Source organism: Rana temporaria, chromosome 8 (assembly GCF_905171775.1).
Source record: "Rana temporaria chromosome 8, aRanTem1.1, whole genome shotgun sequence".
Taxonomy (NCBI): domain Eukaryota; kingdom Metazoa; phylum Chordata; class Amphibia; order Anura; family Ranidae; genus Rana; species Rana temporaria.
Genome location: NC_053496.1, coordinates 175,137,492 through 175,143,761, shown reverse-complemented (window position 1 = coordinate 175,143,761; position 6,270 = coordinate 175,137,492).

Below are 6,270 nucleotides of genomic sequence, written 5' to 3'. Positions count from 1 at the left end.
CTGTCTACTTACAATGTATAGAGAATACCAGGAGCAGATTGTTTTTCTCTCAGCAGCATTGTAGATACACAGTATTGGAGGTTTCTCTACTGAGTGGAAAACAGGAAGTGATATCACATGCAGACAGGAAGTTCCAAGTTGTGAGGACGTATAGAGGAGACATTGCTGGAACTGGCAGCAGAGAAGGTAATAAGATATTTTATATTTACACCCAGTAACCCCCCGTCATGTTTGTCCTCTTCCTTCATAGTCACTGTGATGTCTTTTATCTCCAGCATATACTACATAGAGGGATATAAAAATGTGATTATGATATTATTTAACCTTTACCACATTTCCTGTGACAGAAAAAAGAACCAATTCCACCATCATTTCTGTCACCAACGTAAAACAAAATGGAGAACTCATGAATAAGCCGAGGAGAGCCAGACACCCCACAGCCCACCCCTCAGAGTTCCTGCTTCACACCTTTTCCACTGCCATTGGCTGCACTGCCTCCACAACAACCAATCACAGGACAGGATCACAGTCGCTGGGCAGAATCTACTCTCCATAGAGACTCTCCTCAGAACTCACCACTGAGATTGAGTGATGTGAAGGGAGTGTAGCCAATCACAGGAAGAGGAAGGGATAACAGTCACTGTGCAAATCCTACTCTCCACAGAGACTCACCTCAGATCCTCTCCAATGAGATTGTCTGCACTTCCTTCACAAGAACCAAATTACGGGGCGGGATCACAGTCACCACAGATACTCGCCTCAAAGCTCACCACAGTCACACACTATTATTATTATCCATTTATAGGTATATAGCTATGACATATACCACAATGCTGTACAGAGAACGCTGAGCCAGTCACATCAGGTGTCAGTTTTATTTTTTATTAGTAATGCCAGCGATCACCGACTTATAGTGGGACTGCGATATTGCAGCGGACACTCTGACACTGCCACTTTTTGGGGACCAGTGACACTAATACAGCGATCAGTGCTAAAAACATACAGTGCCTTGAAAATGTATTCATACCCCTGGACATTTTACACATTTTGTCATGTTACAACGAAAAACATAAATGTATTTTATGTGATAGACCAACACAAAGCAGCACATAATTGTGAAGTGGAAGGAAAATGATAAATGGTTTTCAATTTTTTTACAAATAAATATCTGAAAACTGTGGCGTGCATTTGCACTCAGACCTCGTTACTCTGATACCCCTAACTAAAATCGAGTGAAACCAATTGCCTTCTGAAGTCACCTAATTAGTAAATAGAGTCCACCTGTGTGTCATTTAATCTCAGTATAAAATACAGCTGTTCTGCGAAGCCCTCAGGCCTAGTACACACGAGAGGATTTATCCGCAGATACGGTCCACCGGACCGTATCCGCGGATAAATCCTCTCAAGGATTTCCACGGATTTGGATCCGATGGAGTGTACTCACCATCGGATCGAAATCCGCGCCGAAATCCCCTCGCGATGACGTGTCGCGCCGTCGCCGTGATGATGACGCGGCGACGAGCGCGACGCTGTCATAAAAGGAATTCCACGCATGCGTCGAATCATTACGACGCATGCGGGGGATCCCTTTGGACGGATCGATCCGGTGAGTCTGTACAGACCACCGGATCGATCCGCGGGAGCCAATTCAAGCGGATAGATTTGTAGACATGTCTACAAATTTTTATCTGCTGGAATTGGGAAATTTCCACGGATAAATATCCGCAGGAATGTACACACCATAGAATCTATCCGCTGAAACCGATCCGCTGAGATTTTTCAGCGGATGGATTCTATCGTGTGTACGGGGCCTCAGAGGTTTGTTAGAGAACCTTAGTGAACAAACACCAAGGAACACACCAGACAGGCCAGGGATAAAGTTGTGGAGAAGTATAAAGCAGGGTCAGGTTATAAAAAAAAATACCAAGCTTTGAACATCTCACGGAGCTCTGTTCAATCCATCATCGGAAAACTGAAAGAGTATGGAACAACTACAAACCTACCAAGACATGGCCGTCCAAATAAACTCACAGGCAGGGCAAGGAGAGCATTCATCAGAGAAGCAGCCAAGAGGCCCATGGTAACTGGAGGAGCTTCAGAGATCCACAGCTCAGGTGGGAGAATCTGTCCACAGGACAACTATTAGTCACAAACTCCACAAATCAGGCCTTTATGGAAGAGTGGGAAGAAGAGAGACATTGCTGAAAGAAAGGCATAGGAATTCCTTTTTGCAGTTTGCGAGATGCCATGTGGGGGGCACAGCAAAGTGGAAGAAGGTGCTCTGGTCAGATGACACCAAAATACAACTTTTTGGCTTAAAAGCAAACCGCTATGTATGGCAGAAAACTAACACTGCACATCACCCTGAACAAACCATAACAACCGTGAAACATGGTGGTGGCAGCTTTTCTTCAGCAGGAATACAGAAGCTAGTCAGAATTGATAGGAAAATGGATTGAGACAAATACAGGGCAATCTTAGAAGAAAACCTTTTAGAGTCTGCAAAAGACTTGAGACCGAGGCAGAGGTTCACCTAGCAGGACAATGACCTTAAACATACAGCCAGAGCTACAATGCAATGGTTTAGATCAAAGCATATTCATGTGTTAGAATGGCCCAGTCAAAGTCCAGACCTAAATCCAATTGAGAATCTGTGACAAGACTTAAAGATTGCTCATCACAGACGCTCTCCATCCAATCTGACAGAGCTTGAGCTAATTTGCAAAGAGGAATGGGCAAAAATGTCCCTCTCTAGATGTGCAAAGCTGTTAGAGAAATCCCCAAAAAGACTTGCAGCTGTAATTGCAGTGAAAAGGTGGTTCTACAATATTGACTTAGGGGGGGCTGAATACAAATGTACCCCACACTTGTCACAGATTTGGTTGTAAAAAAATATTGAAAACCATTTATCATTTTACTTCCACTTCACAATTGTGCCACTTTGTGTATGTCTATCACATAAAATACATTTACGTTTTTGATTGTAACATGACAAAAATGTGGAACGGGGTATGAACACTTTCTTTTTCAAGGCACCGTACACTGTAACTGTACTAATGACACTGGCTGGGAAGGGGTTAAAAATCATGGGCGATTAATGGGTTAATTGATTGCCTGGCCAGTGTTTTACTACACTGTGTAAGCTGCTTTTACTAGGGGAAGAGATGGAATTTATTCCCTGCTTTGCAAAGACATAAATTCCATCTCTTCCATTCTTCCCGTTCTGGCTCTCTACCTAACGAGAGATGGTATTCTGCATACAGTGGTTATTTGAGTTACTGTTGCCTTTCTATCATCTCAGACCAGTCTGCCCATTCTCCTCTGACACCAACAAGGCATTTTCCTCCACACAATTTGCCGCTCGGACCATTCTCTGTAATCCCTAGAGATGGTTGTTCCTGAAAATCCCAGTAGAGCAGCAGTTTTTGAAATGCTCATAACAGCCCGTCTGGCACCAAAAACCATGCCACGCTCAAAGCCACTTAAATCCCCTTTCTTCCCAATTCGGATGCTCACCTTGAACTTTAGCAAGTAGCCTTCACCACATCTAGATGCCTAAATGCATTGATAGCAATTTGTGTTACCAAGCAATCGAACAGGTGTACCTAAAAAGTGGCCGGTAAATGTAGATTACGTTTATTCAAGTAAGGGCACCCAAGGGAGAAGAAGACCTTAAAATGAGAGCATTTAAGTTACAGTATACCGAATACTGGGTGTGGTATAATAGAGTCTGAGCTTACTTGTGTATACACCACACATGTATGTCGTATTCCTTCTACTCACAAAATTACAGTGGAGTAAATGAGGGCCTTACAGACACATAAACACACAATGCAAGGGAGTAAAACAAATCCATCATGAATGCTGCTGCCAGACTCATCCACCTTACTCCTCTCTACCAATCCCTCCATTGACTTCCGCTCACCGAAACAAATTAAATTCAAAATATTAACAACTTACAAAGCCATCCACAACTCTGCCCCCAGCTACATCACTAAGCTAGTCTCAAAATACAAACCTACTCATTCTCTTCATTCCTCCCAAGACCTCCTGCTCTATAGCTCCATCGTCACCTCCTCTCATGCTCCTCACCAGGACTTTTCCCAAGCCTCTCCTTTCCTATCGAACTCCCTACCTTAATCCATAGCTCCCAACTGTCCCTGATTTTGAGGGACTGTCCCTGATTTGGAACAATGTCCCTCTGTTCCTCATTCCTCCTCTATTGTCCCTCATTTTGGTCTGTTCTATATAGTTGTATATAAAATGCACTATTTATCTTTTAAAAAGTGTCTCTCAGTGCTAAACCTTTCATCCAATTTCTAAATGGCTGCATTTGTAAATATAAAAAGTCAATACAAGGGGAATATTAGTGGTAAAAAAAGAACTTGCGGGTTCAACCATTGATTTTTTTTATACAATTCTCCATTAAGGGGGGTGTGGCAGGGATGTGTCCTATGCCTACATACTTTTGCTAATAGGTGTCCCTCATTCCCATTTGAGAAAGTTGGGAGGTATGTCAATCTGTCTGACTGTCTCCTACTCTGTTTGCTTTTAGACAATCCATGAAAACCCTCCTCTTCAGGAGAAGCCTTTTCTGCCCCCACCTAACAACTGTACTTTTATTTTTCTCCATTAGCTCATCCCCCACAGCTATTACCTTTTATATCATTTGATAATAATTTTACAGAAAAACACGGCAAGTAAGGAATTAACATACTTAATTTTTCTGTGCTTTTATCTGCAATTTTTAACCACTTGACAACTGGGCACTTAAACACCCTTAATAACCAGACCAATTTTCAGCTTTTGGTGCTCTCACGTTTTGAATGACAATAACTCAGTCATACAACATTGTAACCAAATGAAATTTTTGTCCTTTTTTTCCCACAAATAGAGCTTTCTTTTGGTGGTATTTGATCACCTCTGCGTTTTTTTTTTTTTTTGCTATTAATGAAAAAAGAACGAAAATTTTGTAAAAAAATGAATTTTTCTTCATTTCTATCATATCATTTTGTAAAAAAGTAATTTTTCCTCATACATTTGGCCTAAAATGCATACTGCTACATATTTTTGGTAAAAAAAAAATAAAAATTTGGATATTATTTAGTCTGGGTGAAAGTTATAGGGTCTACAAGCTATGGTACCAATTTCTGAAAATTGAACAATTTGATCACACCTGAAGTACTGACAGCTTCTCTCATTTCTTGAGACCCTAACAAGCCAATAAAGTACAAATACCCCCCAAATGACCCCTTTTTGGAAAGTAGACATTCCAAGGTAGTTAGTAAGAGTCATAGTTCGTTTTTTGAAGTTGTCATTTGTTCCCACAATTCTTTGCAAAATTAAGATTTTTTTTTTTTTCATACCAATATTGTCATTATAACAGGTTATTTCTCTCACATGGCATGTATATTCCACAAATGACACCCCAAAATATATTCTGCTGCTCCTCCTGAGTATGGCGATACCACATGTGTGAGACTTTTACACAGCGTGGCCACATACAGAGGCCCAACACCGAAGTAGCAACTTCAAGCATTCTAGGAGCATAAATTACACATCTAATCTCTCAACCACCTATTACACTTTTGAAGGCCCTGGAGCACCAGGACAATGGAAACGCCCACAAAGTGACCCCATTTTGGAAAGCTAACACCCCAACGTATAATCTATGAGGCATAATGAGTCTTTTGAACAGTTCATTTTTTTCCAGATGTTCTTGGAAAATGTGGAAAAAAATAAAAACGCATTTTTTTTTACAGAAAGTTGTCAATTTATAGGATATTTCCAACACATAGCATGTACATAGAAAAAATTACACCCCAAAATTTATTCTGCTGCTCCTCCTGAGTATGGCGATACCACATGTGTGAGACTTTTACACAGCGTGGCCACATACAGAGGCCCAACATCCAAGAAGCACCATCAGGTGTTCTAGGGACATAAATTACACATCCAATTTCCTTACAATCTATCACATTTTTGAAGGGCCTTCATATTTCTAACACAGCATGTACATACCAAGAATTACACCCTATAATACATTCTGCTGAGTAATGGGTAAAAAAAAAAGAAGATTACCTGTGGTTTTAGTAGTGCAATTGTCCACAGAAGGAGAGCCCCGATCCAGGCAGCAGGCAGGGACGTGGTCACTGGTCAGCGACAGTGAATGGAATTGTCCAGGCAGCAGGCAGCAGGCAGGAATATTGTCCATAGTCAGGCAAAATATTCGTCCTGGTAGGAACATGGTCCAAGTAGCGGGCCATGGGT